Source organism: Cornus florida, unplaced genomic scaffold (assembly GCF_030987335.1).
Source record: "Cornus florida cultivar Cherokee Brave unplaced genomic scaffold, ASM3098733v1 CherokeeBrave_3.0.0_Hap2_Chr11, whole genome shotgun sequence".
Taxonomy (NCBI): Eukaryota; Viridiplantae; Streptophyta; class Magnoliopsida; order Cornales; family Cornaceae; genus Cornus; species Cornus florida.
Genome location: NW_026775581.1, coordinates 128,032,150 through 128,049,135, shown reverse-complemented (window position 1 = coordinate 128,049,135; position 16,986 = coordinate 128,032,150).

The window sequence follows — 16,986 nt, the reverse complement described above, 5'->3', positions numbered from 1 at the left end:
CCCCTCGATCATAAATCTGACATAAATTAGTGTTATAACATCCATTTTGCCATTTCAGTTTTCCAAAAATGGCTTAGGTCAAGCTAGTTTAAGACACCATCACTCTTGTAACCAAACACGCTTCTTCTTCTTCTTCAACAACACATAACCGTGTCAATCTCAAGCATATGTTCAACAACACTTAATGACAACTGTTATTCAAGCCCGCCATTACTTAAATCGCGGCAAAGGCAACAACAACGGCAACTATGGCACACTAACGATGAAACCTTTGGCGACAGCAACCTCTGCAATTTTCACTGCATCAATCTCAGGCCTAAGTTCGGCGAGTAAATTGTTCTGTATAGTGTTCTTTGGTGGAGTGATGAAGAGGATGATGGTTAGTTAACGGGTCGGTGAGGCGACAATAGAGAGAGAATAATAACTCGCTCTGGTGAGTAAACAGGTTGTCTCTACCACCGGATTGGGTCTCACGAGTAGCCGAGTTGGCCTACTTGGTCGACTCGTTATAACACGTCCAACATTGGATCGCATGGTATAGTAGTCAAAAACTCCATTGCCTCTCCACCAGTTACCGAAAAACCATTATTCACATGCTTTGCTCACTGCCATTGTGTTCTTTAACAAAACCCACTATGGTTCCGCCTCCATCATCGCCGACGAGTCACCGCCTACGCACATAAACACACTCAAAATGCGATTCAACGTGGTCACTGTGCCATTGTTTCCGTCACCGGCGGCCTCCACCTTCCACCGATTACGTGATGATTCCAGAAGCGGCAATAGGGATGGCAATTTGACCCGCCCCGCGGTTACCAGCCCTGTTTTTGACAATTTTGGCGGACTGTTTTACTTATTTGGGCGGTGATGGTTTGATGTAATAAAAACCCGCGCAGGTTTGGTATGGGGGCGGGGGAGGTGGCCCCGCACCGCCCCACCCCGTTTAGATAGCAAATTACTTAAGTACTCTTATTTCATTAATATATATAATTTCCACTATATATTAAGTACCCTATATAACAATATTAAAGTAACAAATGAATTTCATTAAAAGGAAAGTTGCAAGGTGAAAAATTGAAGATGAGGGAAAAAAAAAAAAAAGAGTAAATCTATTTTAATAATAAATAAATTATGGTCTTAAACGGGGCCGGGCGGGTACCCGCGGGGATAAAAATGTTAAACGGTTACGGAGATGAGGTGTAAAGTTCCCCCGTTTTTGCGGTTTTGGGTGGGGATAGGGGCGGGATTTTTAAACGGTTGCGGGGGAGGGTACACCCGCCCAAAACCGCCCCCGTTGTCATCCCTAAGCGGCAACCCAGTTAATTCGCCTTCACCGACTCTATAGAAATATGGCAACCTTGTGAGCGAATATGTGTGGGCGTATACAGGTGGCACCAGTAGGTAACCACAATAGATGAGCTATAGGTGCACAATTCCACATTGTCTGGGTATGGATGAGGCAAGTGTTATGTATAGATTCGACACATTTCTATGTAACAATGTGTTTTAAAGACATGATGGCCGTGAACTTACCAAAACTCCGAAATTAAGCTTGCTTAACTTGGAGTAATACCGGGATGGGTGACCCTCTGGGAAGACTCTAGTATGGGGGAACAAAAAGTGGACAATATTGTGTCCGACTAGGGTGAGGGTTATTACAAATGGAATCAGAGCCTAACCTAACCGGAAATGTGGCCAACGAGGATGTTGGGCCCAAAGGGGGGGGTGATTATTGCAATTTTACGAGTGGGTGTGTGCGAGCGTATGTAGGTGGCACCAGTAGGCTACCACACTGGACGAGTTACAGGTGCACAATCCCACATCGCCTGGGTGTGGATGGGACAAGTGTTATATGTAAATTCAACACCCTTCTATACAACAACGTATTTTAAAGCCATGATAGCCGTTAACCTACCAGAACTCCAGAGTTAAACATGCTTACCCTGGAATAGTACCAGGATGATTGACTCCCTGAGAAGTATTTGGTACGGGGGAGCCAAAAATGGACAATATTGTGTCTAGTTAGGGTGAGGGTTATTATAATAAACAATACATGTTCTGTCGATGCTCAGCAACTTCCCAATCACCGGTGCCACTGCAATCCAACAGCATATTTGTTAATAAACTAGGCCTCACCTGGCTAAGTCACCACCACGTGACTCGTCTCTCCGATGATTTACCAATATACTCTCATACACCGACAGACACCACCACCCGCCGGATCCAAGCTTGAGACATCTGGGCGGCACCATCCTCTTGATTTATGAACTCTCTTTTCTGGTCTATGTTTTTGTCGTTGCATTCATGTGTTTTTTTTTTTTTCTTCTCTTGGTCGTCATCATCATCTTTTGTTAGATGGGCAAAAACGATGTCACAAAAAAAAAAAAAAATTGTTGAAGTATACCCTTTTTGGTCATTTCACAAAATGATATATTTTAAAAATAGTTCAATAAAGGGCAATTTAGTCAAAGTATAATTTAAATGTGTCAGATGAACCTATTTGCACAAAATTAAAACTTTAGGGGTGTTTTTTTGCATGTGAGGGGTATGATAGGAGTATTTTCTGGACTTGACCCTAATTGAAACACATTTTTTTATAACAAAGAATAAAATAATAAAGTTTTTTCTTTCATTAAATTAAAATTAAATTTGTCTCCATTAAATGTATTTTTTTCAATATTTTTCATGAAGAATATTGAGAAATTAAATAGCTTCCACCTTTTGAATTTTTCTATCAGTTATAAACCACTTCTATAATATTAATTAATTATTTTATATTTTTTATTAAATAATATTTTAAGTATTTAATAGTAATCTTACTCGTGTCACACGTTTTTGCTATTATTTTTATGTTATGTTATTATATATTATTTATTATCGTAAAAATACTTATTTGTCTAAAAATATTTTGATCTACGTGTACATTTTTTCCTAATTAGATTGTATTTTTTTTATTTTTAATATTGAGTACTTTAAAGTATGTCTAATTGTCATGGCCAAAATCTCTTATGATAAACGATTAAACCAAAATGGACCCAGAGGGGCAGAGGTATGCTCATCCATTGACCTTTTTTTTTTTTTTTTTTACTTAGCCAGATAATTTTTAAGAATTTATAAAATGTCTCCCCTAAAATTATTTTTTTGAAAAAAAAGTTTCTCTCTAATTTTTATTTCTTTTCAATCTTACTATTCTTGTTCAATTTTTTTCTTAATTATCTTCAAAAACTTTGAATTCCTTTTATTCAAACAAATTCCATTTTTTCCCCTTCAAAATTCTCTCTGATTTTTTTATTTTGTTTTTTTTTTTATTCACCTTTTTTTTTTTTGTCATTATAATAATAATATTTTAAAATTTTAATCATATAAATACCATTTTTTTAGAAAAATTCAAATATTTTTGTAATAAAACATTGTGCAACAAGTTAGTTACCAAACACACTGACAAATTCATAAAATTTGTTGAGCAGGGAACACCATTGAAAACAATAAAATAACAAAAAATTGAAGATAGATTTTTCTTAAACAAAATATTAAATATTATATTTTGATTGATATTATCTTTATTTATAACATTGACAATTGTTCCCGATGAATTTATTTTCCATTAGGCAATATTTTCAAATTCAGGGGAAAAAAATTTATTTTCATACATATTTGAATAGAATAATTGTGTATCTTTAAGTAACATTATCATGCAAAGGAAAACAAATTGAAATGTGTGCTTGTATTATAGAGGATGTCTCATTCCCTCTTCGAGTGTATACTAGTAAGAGTTTTCTAATATGTCAAACGGGTCAAGTGCAAAAAACACCCTTCAACTATGCATACAGTGCATATCACATCTCATATCCCTCTAGTGCAAAAAATACCCCTCAAGTTTCAATTTGGTGCAATCAAATCCCTCTAGCACATTTAAAACCAAATCTAACTAAAGTACCCTTAGTCAACAATTTTATAAAATATATAAAAATACAAAATTTTGTAAAAAAGACCAAAAAGGACAATAAACGGTGATTTATTTATTTATTTATTAATTTTTTTTTCGAACTTGTCACTTTGTAGAAGGCCAGGCAGTGTTAGAATAGCCAGAGTAAACAGAGTTGGAGAAGAAGGAGAAAAGGTTGGGGACGGTGGAGGAACCGGATGGGGTGGGATCGGAGAAGAGGATTTGGGAACGGTGCGAATCGTACCAAGCACGTTTGCGATGGTCAAAGAGGACTTTATAGGCGTTGACGAGCTCCCGGAAGGAGGCGGTGGCTTCAGCTTTGGAGACGCCAGACTGGACAAGCTTGTAGGGGTGGCGCTGGAAGGCAAGCTTCCTGTAGGCCGACCAGATCTTGTCAGCAGTACAGTCACGACCGAGCCCTATAACCTCGTAAAGACATTGATTCTGGCACTCTATCTAAAATTCATTATCTGAATCCGGATATCTCTTACTAGAATCAAAGTTTGACTAAAGAATTGGTTGAAGAGTTTAGGAATCGGAACAAAAAGAGGCAGAGGTTGGTTGATCGAGGTTACAGCCCGCCTTTAAGTGCAGTTATGAATTTCGCTTTGACGGCAGCTTTCTTAATGTTCGGGGTGTCGGAGTTGGGATTCGAGAGCTTAACATCACTCCCTCTGTCCAACCGGGTCGGGTGTTGAGGTAGTGGTGGTTGAAGAAGAAGAAGACGGTGGTGGGAGAGTTGGTGGGGTGGACCAAATCGCAGAGAGTAGATGATAGGTATTTTCGAAAAATTAAAAGGGCAAAATGGGTATTACAATAATAATTTAGGTCACATTTATGATGGAGGGGTAATTTTGTACAATTTCAAAAAATTAAGGGCGTTTATTGCACACTTTTTCAAATAGGGGATAAAAGTGCCTACTCAAAGCATAATTGATGGGTGTTTTCTACACTTATCCCTATGTCAAAATAATTAACACTAACAAACCTAAAAAATCTAGCTTTCAATAATTTAAAAATAATCAAATAAATTTTTTTTGTTTATTGAAAATTTAAACTATTTTCGGTTAGGTTCACCAAATCAATTATTAACATTAAATCAAATAAATAAAGATTTGTACGATTTACAATATGAGGTTTCACATTTTATAACGGGTATATATTCATTATTTTTATATATCACTTATAACAATGGAGTCTAAAGAGAAGTGAAGAACTTTTATATTTAGGTATTTATTCTTACCTTCATAAACATTACGATATCTGTAATACTCCTAATTTTAAAAGGATAGTCTTGACATTTATTTAATTGTTTAATTCTTTATTTAATTGTTTAATCCTTTATTTAATTGTTTAAATTGGTTTTTATTTGATTTAATTAGTTTAAATTGGTTATTTTAATTGTGTGTTTATTTCATGGTTATATTAAATTTGGTTTTTGTTTTACTTAATTGATTAATTGTTTTGTTTAATTAGTTGTCTTAATTGCGGATTTAATTGTTTTAATTTCATTTTGTTTTTAATTGTGTTAATTTAGGGTTTTGGTTTTAGAAGTTAAGTCTGGGTAGCCGATGTAGATTTTAATTAGGATTCTCTATGGGCCGGTTAGGATTCATTGTAGGGTTTGGCTTGATTTTAGGTTCTGCATAAACCTATAAATATAAGTATTAAGTCTGCTTAGGGTTTTTATAAAAAAACTATTCACGACAGTGGAGGCAGAAAGAGAATAGAGGAGGATTTCAGTAGGACGTTGCCGAAGAACGTAGGAAGACGACTATGCAAGGCTAAAGACAAGTTCTATACCTAACTCTCTCCCATTTGCTCGTGTTCTTTACAGGTCTAATACAACTCCAGGAACATATAAGGATTAAAATTGAACTAAGTTGCATGTTTAAGATACTGTAACTAGGACATGTTTTCAAGTTCTGTATTTTTTATTTAAATGCTTTCTTGCTTAATTCTTGTTCTATTTCATGTCCATTGATGTGTAAGGAGATTTATTATTCTGGAACACCTTAGGAGAACACTAGATTAAATCTGGGTGCATAGTTGAGTTGTTTGAAACAGTGGGATTACGGTAATGCTAGATTTCTCAGATTAAATTCTTTTTACACAGTGCATGTTTATGTTGATGTTAGGAGTTGTAATAAGAGTTAAGTTGTCCCATGGACATTATAGAACCTAGTTTAGACATCTAGGAACCCTGACCATGGAGGACGGAGGTGGTGGAAGTCGCCGAAGATGAAAACGATGAGGGAAAACAAGCAGAGAGGGAGAAAGGAGGAAGAGGCGGCTCCACACAAGGTGGAGCCGGCTCTAGGGTGTGTGTAGGCGGCTCCACATGGAGTGGAGCCGGCTCCACACAAGGGGGAGGCGGCTCATTCCCCTTTTGATGCAATTTTCGACGAATTTTGCTTCTAAGCTGAGTTATTGGTCTGTTTGGGACATTCAGGGACTGTACATGAGAGATTAAATGAATTTTGTGATCATATAAAGACTCCAGAGGGTGTGGGAAGGAATAACAATTTACTTAGGGTTTATAGGATTGAACCGTAAACAGTTTATAGCAAGATATGCGAACTGTTCTTGAATGCAGGTGGATTAAATTTCTTAAATTGTTGTAGAAACTTTTTGTGGATAATTATCAGTTATTAATCATGTTTTTGTGATATAAATTAAGCATGTTAAAATTGATATATTTTTCCTATGCTTGCTATGGAATGATTGGTGTTTAAATTATCTTATTCATCGCATCAATTGTTGGACTGAAAGTATGAGCACGATAATTGGTCAAGATTTAATACACTTGTTGTGGAGTTAATTGATATAGACTTTCAATCATGTTCTCTCAATTATAAGGATTCTGGGAATAAGTTGATATTTGCATATACTGTTGTACTATTAATTGCTGGATTATTTGGTTGAGTAGTGTAATGCCGGTATGTTAAAATACGTAACTTTATTGTGCTAACTTGTGGAACAATTGATGTTTAAATTTACTACTATGTTTTATTATCAATTGTGGATTTTATGGATTAGTTGGTAGTTATCATTCGTATTTATTCTATCAACTGCTGGATGGATTGGATTGTATGCACCGATATGGGACAGTGACATACCAGGGATGGTTTAGTTTCAAAAATACTAAATCTAACCTGTATTGGAATAAGGGAATGGATTATAAATAAATCCTACTTATATTTATACTACGTCAAAAAAGCTGCACGAACTGAATGACTAGCTGGATTACTTGTTAACTGTGTTGAGTCAAAGAAGCTGCACAAGCTGAATGGCCAACTGGATTTCTTATGGATGGATAGGATAGGATTTTAAATATATTTTTATGGCACCACGATATGAGCCTGAGTCTCAGAGTCGTTGGTTAGGGAGCGTATATGCATTGGGATGTTTAGCTGGCTACGATGGTTGGAGGTGTACCCTGTTTAGGTTTAGGCACACATACCCACTTTGTGTGCGTTTTTGCATGTTGCCTCTATTCAGGTTGAGACCGGCCTGTAGTCCAGTGAGAGTCCTTTAGTGTGATTATATATATACATACGGACTATTAGCTATTGTTGAGTTGGTTAGCATGTACATGCGTATCGAGTTTCTGCTTGGATTGTAGTAGGATATAACTTGTTCGTGGGCCTGACCTACTTCTATTTTTTCAGGTACACGACAGTTCCAGACTTAGACGTGTTCGTGCTGAGCAGAGATTTTATTCACTCTACTGACGATATAGGACTTCTCTTCGTAACTTACTTCTGGATGTCTTATCAGTTGTTTTATTACTGTTTGGATTATTATTAGGGGTCCACTAGAGATGGATTCCCGAGTTGTACCCTTGGAAGTTTTGGAGTTGGATTATTTAATCTTTATTATTTGAGAATTTTATTTTAGTTTCCTTCAGCTTAAACTTTATTTCTTAAATTCATTTTGTTATCTGTGTTCATTTTAAATACTTTAATTGTTTGATATTCCCTCGGGTTTGGGCCTGAGCCTGATCAACCCGTGTCTCGGATCCGAGGGGTATCACAATATCTAATTAAATAAAAAATTAGCTGAAAAGAGAGCCATGTATTTAAAAAAACAGACTATAAAGAGATTGAGACATAAAGTGTCCGATAATCAAATTAAGAAAGAAACAATAAATTTGAGGCAAAAAGCTAGAGGTATAAAATAATTTTAGAGTTTATATATATACTAGGAAAAGGCACGTGCGATGTACGTGATGAATGTTTTGTAACTTATTTTATTATTTAATAAATTATTTTACTAAACAATTCCCAATTTTACCTACTTTTTAGTTGTTTTAATAATGATTTGAAACTTTTATATTTTCATTCATTTTATTTATATAAACTCTTTTATTTTAATTCATTTTATATCAATTAATAAATATTTTTATATTAATAAATAAATAATGAAATACTAAAAGAAAATAAAGTAGCTAATTTGCGGTAAAGTTTTATAGAGTATTTTTTATATTAATAATTCTTGCCTAATTAGATTTTCTTTTATTAAAAAAGTCATAATAAAAGGTAATTTGTGCTACAGTATTAGAAAATTTATTTAATTTTTTATATCAATTAATAAATATTTTTTATATTAATAATTATTATCTAATTATATTTTCTTTTATTAAAAATTCATAATAAATATATAAATAGGTAATTTGTGTTAGGGTTTTATAGAAACACTTTTAAAAACTATTTTTATATCAATTAATAATTTTTTTTTATATTAATAATTTTTGTCTAATTAGATTTTTTTTTCTTAAAAAATTCATAATAAATAGATAAATAGACAATTTGTGTTAGAGTTTTATAGAAACTCTGTAAACATATCATTGTCTAATGTAATATAGTTTTGTTGAAAATAAAATAAATAATTTGTGTTACAGTTTTATAGAAATTATTTTATTTTCTTTAAATTTATCATTGTCTAATTAGATTTTCTTTTATTAAAAAAATCATAATAAAAGGTAATTTGAGGTAAAGTTTTAGATAAATTATTTAATTTTTTATCAATTAATAAATATTTTTATATAAATAATTATTGTATAATTATATTTTATTTTATTAAAAAATTCATAATAAATAGATAAATATGTAATTTGTGTTAGAGTTTTATAAAAACGATTTTAAAAAATTATTTTATTTTTTAAAATATATTCTTGTCTAATTATATTTTCTTTTATTAAAAAACTCGTCATAAGTTGATAAATACAGGTTATATGTGATAAACTTTTAAAGAAAATAAAATAGGTAATTTGTGGTAGAGGTTTATAAAAATTATTTTATTTTCTTTGAATATATTCATAATATATAGTTTATATGTGATAAAGTTTTAGAAAAATTATTTTATTTTTTAAATCAATTAATAAATATTTTTTTATACTAATAATTATTGTCTAATTATATTTTCTTTTATTAAAAAACTCATAATAAATTGATAAATAGGTAATTTATGTTAGAGTTTTATATAAATTCTTTTAAAATCTCTTTTTATATGAATTAATAAATTATTTTATATTAATAAATCTCGTCTATTATATTATTTTTATTAAAAAAACTCATAATAAATATATAAATTGGTAATTTGTGTTAGAGTTTTTTGAAACTCTTTAAATATATCTTTGTCTAATATATTAAAGTTTTATTGAAAATAAAACAGGTAATTTGTGGCAGAGTTTTATAAAAAATATTTTATTTTATTTAAATATATGCTTGTCTAATTAGATTATCTTTTATTAAAAAACACATAATAACAGTTAATTTGTGGTAAATTTTTTGAGAAATTGTTTAGTTTTTTATATCAATTCATAAATATTTTTTATTAAAAATTTCATAATAAATGGATAAATAGGGAATTAGTGTTAAAGTTTTATAGAAACTTTGCTAAAAATTATTTTATTTTCTTTAAATATATTTTATTTTATTAAAAAACTCTTAATAAATAGATAAACACATGTTACATGTGATAGAGTTTTAAAGAAAATAAAATAGGTAATTTGAGGTGGATTTTTGTAGAAATTATTTTATTTTCTTTAAATATATCCATAATAAATATGTAAATAGATGTTATATGTGATAAAATTTTATAGAAAATAAAATAGCTAATTTGTAGTAGAGTTTATAGATTTTTTTTTTTTAAATATGTTCTTGTTTAATTTAATTTTATTTTATTCAAAAACTCATAATAAATAGATAATGTCATAGAGTTTTATAGAAAATAATTTGTACAAAATTTTGTAGAAATTTTAGAATTTTCTTTAAATACATTTTAGTCTAATTAGATTTTCTTTTATTAAAAAAACTTATAGTAAATAGATAAATAGGTAAAATGTTATAGAGTTTTATAGAAACTCTTTTAAAAACTCTTTTTATCTCAATTAATAAATATTTTTTATATTAATAATTATTTTCTAATTAGATTTTTTTTTTTATTAAAAAACTCATAATAAAATGTAATTTGTGTTAGAGTTTTAGTAAAATTAGTTTATTTTCTACATTAATTACTAAATATTTTTTATATTAATAATTCTTCTCCAATTAGATTTTCTTTTATTAAAAAAATCACAATAAATAGATAAATAGATGTTTGGGTTTGAGTTTTATATAAACTCTTTAAATATATCATTGTATGATGTGATAGAGTTTATTGAAAATAAAATAGCTAATTTTTGGTAGAGTTTTATAGAAATTATTTTATTTTTTTAAATATATCCTAGTCTATTTAGATTACCATTTATTAAAATACTCATAATAAAAGGTAATTTTTGGTAGTTTATTAGAGAAATTATATTATTTTTTATATCAATTAATAACCATTTTTTTTATATTAGTAATTTTTTTCTAATTAGATTTCATTTTATTAAAAAAACTCATAATAAATAGATAAATAGGTAATTTGTGTTAGAGTTTTATTGAAACTTTTTTAAAAACTCCTTTTATATCAATTAATTAGTATTTTTTATTTATATTTTGAAATAAATTTTTAGATAATTTGAATTTTAATAGGTAATTTTTTATTTAAATTTTTTTTACGTAATTTGAAATAAATTTTTAGGTTATTTGATTTTTTTTTTAGGTAATTTAGATTTGAATTTTATGAAAACTCTTTTACAAAAGTAATAGGTAATTTGTAATTTGAATTTTATTAGTTAAATTGAAATAATTTTTTAGGAAATATGAATTTTATTTGGTAATATTTTTTTTTCAATTAATAAATATTTTTTTATATTATTAAATAAATACTTAAACAGATATTTAAATTTTATTAGGTAATAATTTGTGGTAGAGTTTTAGATAAATTATTTTATTTTTAATATCAATCAATAAATATTTTTATGTTAATAATTCTCGTCTAATATATTTTCTTTTATTAAAACATTCATACGAAATAGATAAATAGGGATAAATATAGGTTATATGTGATAAATATAGATTAATTTTTTTTCCTGAATAAACTTATAATAAATAGATAATGTAATAGAGTTTTATAGAAAATAAAATTGCTAATTTGTCATAAATTTTATAGAAATTATTTTATTTTTTTTAAATATATTATTTTCTAATTAGATTTTTTTTATTAATAAAATTCATAATAAATAGTTAAATAGATAATATGTATTAGAATTTTGTAGAAACTCTTTTAAAAACTATTTTTATATCAATTAATAAATATTTTCTAATTATATATATTTTTTATTAAAACATATAAATTTATAAATAGGTAATTTGTGTTAGACTTTTATAGAAACTCTTTTAAAATCTCTTTTTATATCAATTAATAAATATTTATATATATATATATAATTTTTGTTTAAATATATTTTCTTTAATTAAAAAAACTAATAATAAATAGATAAATAGGTAATTTGTGTTTTTATAGAAACTCTGTAAATATATCATTGTCTAATGTGAATTATGTGATAGAGTTTTATTGAAAACAAAATAGGTAATTTGTAATAGAATTTTATGAAAAATATTTTATTTTCTTTAAGTATATCCTTATCTAATTAGATTTTCTTTTATTATAAAACTTATAATAAATAGATAATGTGATGGAGTTTTATAGAAAATAAAATTGCTAATTTTTGTTAAATTTTATAAAAATTATTTTATTTCCATTATAGAAATTTGTATTAAAAAATAAAATAATAATAATTAGTTATCATTATATTGATAGACCGTTAGTTCCCCCTTGTACACAATTTGTAAAATATGAGTGAGATACTTACCAAACCAAAAAAATTAATAGGTGTTCTTAATGTGTAAAGTAATTAATTAGTGTTCTTAATGTATAAAGTAATTAAATGTAAAAAAAAGAATAATGATACTTTTGAAAAATAAAAAGTAAAGAAAAAAAATAACAATAATGACTCAAAATAATAATAAATTATGAATGAACCAAAAAGAAAAAATAAAAAACTAAAAGAAAAAAAATCACAATTCAAAGTAAACTTACCAAATCAACCACTTCTAAACATCAATTAGAGAGAAAAATAAATTAAAACAATTCATCTACTTCTAAACATCAATTAGAAAGTGAAAAATAAAAATAAAACAAAAGAAAAAATAATAATAATGCTTCTAAAAATAAAAAAGTAAAGAAAAAAAATAACAATTCAACATTCTCAATACAACAAATTAAGAATAACAAAATTTGAACCATCCAAAGTATAATTATAAATAGTAAAATAAAAATAAAAACTAAAGAAAAAAGAATTGTGATACTTCTTAAAAAGAAAAAAGAAAAAAATAATTAGAAAGAGAAAAATAAAATAAAACAATTCATCTACTTCTAAACATCAATTAGAAACAGAAAAATAAAAATAAAACAAAAGAAAAAAAATAATAATAATGCTTCTAAAAAGAAAAAGTAAAGAAAAAAATTAACAATCCAACCTTCTCAATACAACAAATTAAGAATAACAAATTTTGAACCATCAAAAGTATAATTACAAAGAGTAAAATAAAAATAAAAACTAAAGAAAATAGAAGAATAATACTTTTGAAAAAGAAAAAAAAAGCAATAATGACTCAAAATAATAATAAATTAAGAATGAACCAAAAAAAATAAACTAAAAAAATGAAGAAAAAAAATCAACCACTTATAAACATCAATTAGAAAGAGAAAATAAAAATAAAACAAATCAACTACTTCCAAGGGCGGATCCAAGGGCGGGTAAAGCTGGGCTTCAGCCCACCTTAAAAAAAAGAAATTTTTTTTTATTTTTACCATACTACTTTAAGCCCAGCCCAAAGAAAAAAAAATAAAAAATAATAATGGTAACCTAGTTCAAAGTTAGCCAGTTCAAAATTAGCCCGCCCCATTTACAGAGGCTGGATCTGCCCTTCTACTTCTAAACATAAATATCAATTAGAAAGAGAAAAAAATAATAATGCTGGTAAAAAGAAAAAGTAAAGAAAAAACTTACAAGACCAATTATAAAGAGAAAGGAAAAAATATGCACACCACAAGCTTGGCCTAATATATATATATATAGGTTACATGTGATGGAGTTTTATAGAAAATAAAACAGGTAAGTAAAATTTTATTAGGTAATCTGTGTTCTTTTTATAAAATCACTTTTTATATCAATTAATAAATATTTTTTTATATTAATAAATAAATACTAAACTAATGAAGTAATTAATAAATATTTTTTTATATTAATAAATAAATACTTAAATTCCGAAACACTTTGCACATTTAATAATAGTATAGATATATATATATATATTAGTAAAAGACACATGTGATGTGCGTGATTAAAAACTAAAAATTAATTTATAATAAAAAATTCTTTTATAAATAACTAATTATCAACTTATTTTAAATATGTAGCTTTTATATGTAAAAAATTAGTTGTGATTGAAAACTAAACTAAACAATAATAAAAAATAAAAATTAATTATGATCCAAAACTAAACTAAACCATAATCAAGCATAAATTAAATAGTTTTATATGGTTGGACAAAATTAATTGTACTTGCAAAACATAAACGAAATTTATCTTGTTCCTAATCAATTAGAGAAACGATATTAGAAAGAGATCACAAAAATTAAAAATTTAAAGAAAATATTCAATTTACAAATTTTTTTTAATTTGTTGTAAAGTTTCTAATCAATTATTGAAACAATAAGAAAAAAAAAATAGAAACAGAGAAAATGAATTGCAAAATTTAATAACAGATAAAATGTGACATAACTTTGCATGGAATAGAAAAGGTAACAGTCTAACAGAAACCTAATTAAAAATCATAACTTTTTACTTATAATTTTTTATTATTCTTTCTCTTGATTCTTCTTCAGCGGCAAACTGTAGAAGTAAAACATTAGCAACTCTAGAAGCAAAACAGATAAAATGAATTGAAAATAAGATAAATAAAGAATTAAAAAATTAAAGTTACGTAAAAATATAATACATTCATGACACTTCTAAAAAAAAAAAAAAAAAATCACAATGCAAACTAAATTTACAAGATTAGCCATTGTTGTCACCGATCAAACATTAAACCAATAATAAAAAATAAAATACTTTCATGATCCTTATGAGAAAATTAAAATAAAAACTAAAGAAGAAAAACATAATCCTAATAAACTTTAGAGATGAAGCATGATTGCCCGCCCTATAGAGAAAAATTTGAACACCTATTATAAAGAAAAAATGAGCAGATATAGTGGAGGTAAAATATGAAATAAAAATTAAATAAAAACTTTCATGATAGTTTTAAAATAATAAAAAATAAATCACAATGCAAACTAAATTTACAATATTAACCATTGTTGTCACCAACCAAACATAAAACCCACCATAAAAATAAAATAATTTCATAATTGGTTTTTATTTTTTTATTAAAAATTACCTATTTTATTTTAATTGGTAACTTTTAATTGGTAATTTATTGTTTTAGGATTTATTTTAATTGATAACTTTTAAGAGTATAATAGGATTTATTTTATTTTAATTGGTAACTTGTTTTAGCCTTGAAAATTCCGAATATAATAGGATTTATTTTAAAAAGTAAATTTTAAGAGTATAATAAGATTTATTTTTATTGGTAACTTTTAAGAGTATAATATGATTTATTTTAACCGGTAACTTTTAATTGTTAACTTTTATGTATTATTTTCTAATTCTATTTAATCTATATTTATTTTTTGAAACAATTTGTACATATAATGTTATTAAAAAAGAAAAACCCAACTAAATTAATAATTGGTATTTTAGTTAATTTTATTTATTGATTTATTCACGAGTCAATGATTTGAAACACCCTGTACTTTTAAAAGTTGATAATTGTTTTTTTATTTGGTAAATTATTTTATTAAAAAATTACCTATTTTATTTGAATTGATAACTTTTAAGAGTATAATAGGATTTATTTTAATTGGTAACTTTTAATTGATAATTTATTATTTTAGGCATTATTTTAACTGGTAACTTTTAAAAGTATAATAGGATTTATTTTAATTGTTAATTTATTTATTTATAAGTCAATGATGTGAAACACCTTAAAACACCTTCTACTTTTAAAAGTTGGTAAAAATTAGTTTTCAATTAAACAATTATCTATTTTATTTTAATTGTTAACTTGTTTTATTATTTGATAAATTATTTTATTAAACAATTACCTATTTTATTTTAATTGGTAATTTTTAAGAGTATAATATGATTTATTTTAATTGGTAATTTATTTTATTATTTATTTATTTTTAATGCTGATTTGAAATTTTTGACACCCCTTATACTTTTAATAATAGTATAGATATAAATATAGATATAGATATATATAACATTTGAAGAGACAATGTTAAATAAATTCCACACATACAAAAAGCAAATATAAAAAATATATAAAATGGAATAAAAAATTAAGTAAAATTGTATATAAAAAATAAAAAATATATATTACCCCACTGATTTAAAATTTTTATATATATACATGTATGCACCAGTTAAAATGGAATAAAAAATTAAGTAAAATTGTATGCACCAGTCAAAAGAATTATTTGTAATTACCAATTAAAAATCTTAATATTTAAAATTCAAACAATATCGTAGTTGACATTTTTTTCCCCTTTATTTCTGACATTAATAATGCCACATGGTTCAGACTTTGTTAGTTTATGTCCTAACAACCATAACTTTTAAATTGGGCAATTTACTTAAAAATATTAAAAATTACATGCCATTAAAATAGTATTATAATAACAAAAATACCTCTTAATATAATTTTAATAAATCCTAGGAGGTAATCATTCTTTTAATTGGGTAATCCACATATTTAATGCTACCTGGCGAACCAACTTCTTCATGAATGTGTTTTCCATAAATGCGTTAACTGTTTTTCATTCTCACAGTTCAAAATTAGAAAATTGTCATTTTCAACCTATAGTTTAGAGATAACTGTATTATTTTAATATAAAAGCAAACACGTGGAGTGCAAATGTTGCCTCCTACCTTTGATTACACCTTTTGCTTGAAGTAGTATTTATTTATTTTACTCCATAACTCCATTTGTTAGGCTCTATTGATAGCAGATTGTATTTTGAAATAAGTGAGTTGTTGTATTCATTTTCCCATGTGCTCATTAATTAATTGGTCTGTTTATTTATTTTATATATTTTTTAAAAAGTAAAAAAGAAATAATAATAAAAATAGAATCTTAATTAGGATTAGAATAAATGGTATAAAATATAATATATATATATATTTTTATAGTATTAGAGTTTTAATGGGAGGAAAAAAAAGCAAAATTTTTTGGAACGGACTTTACGGTAAAAGAAGGGAAAAAGGAGACAGAGGTGCAGTTAATCTAGCGCTTGGATTTCATTTGGTCATCATCAGACCCTTGACACTAGCAGACAAAAGGTCGAATGAGGACATGGCATGAGGCGAAACCCGGACCCTTGTTTTGTTGTTGATACTTCTGACCGACTGACTGACCGACCGACCGCACCACTGTTACTTCCCACAGCTAAATAAAACTCAAATCACGTGTTGCCAAGCAAGAACTTACAACACC